The following is a 206-nucleotide window of genomic DNA, read 5'->3' as shown; positions in this document are numbered from 1 at the left end:
GCATCCGGCCTGGCAGCTCGCCACTCTCGGTCATCCGAATTAATTCCGCTCAACCGGATTACTGTCCCGGCGACCTGCCCGGTGAAAATGGGCGGCTGCGCTAACGGCATCAATTATTCAAATGCATTGCGGGTGAAATCTTGTCTATTATGAAGGACGAGGCGAGAAGGAGCGGGTCTCGGTGTGCGGACCGGTCGGGTGGACGC

Source organism: Penaeus monodon, chromosome 25, assembly GCF_015228065.2.
Source record: "Penaeus monodon isolate SGIC_2016 chromosome 25, NSTDA_Pmon_1, whole genome shotgun sequence".
Taxonomy (NCBI): domain Eukaryota; kingdom Metazoa; phylum Arthropoda; class Malacostraca; order Decapoda; family Penaeidae; genus Penaeus; species Penaeus monodon.
This window is presented reverse-complemented; position numbering follows the sequence as displayed.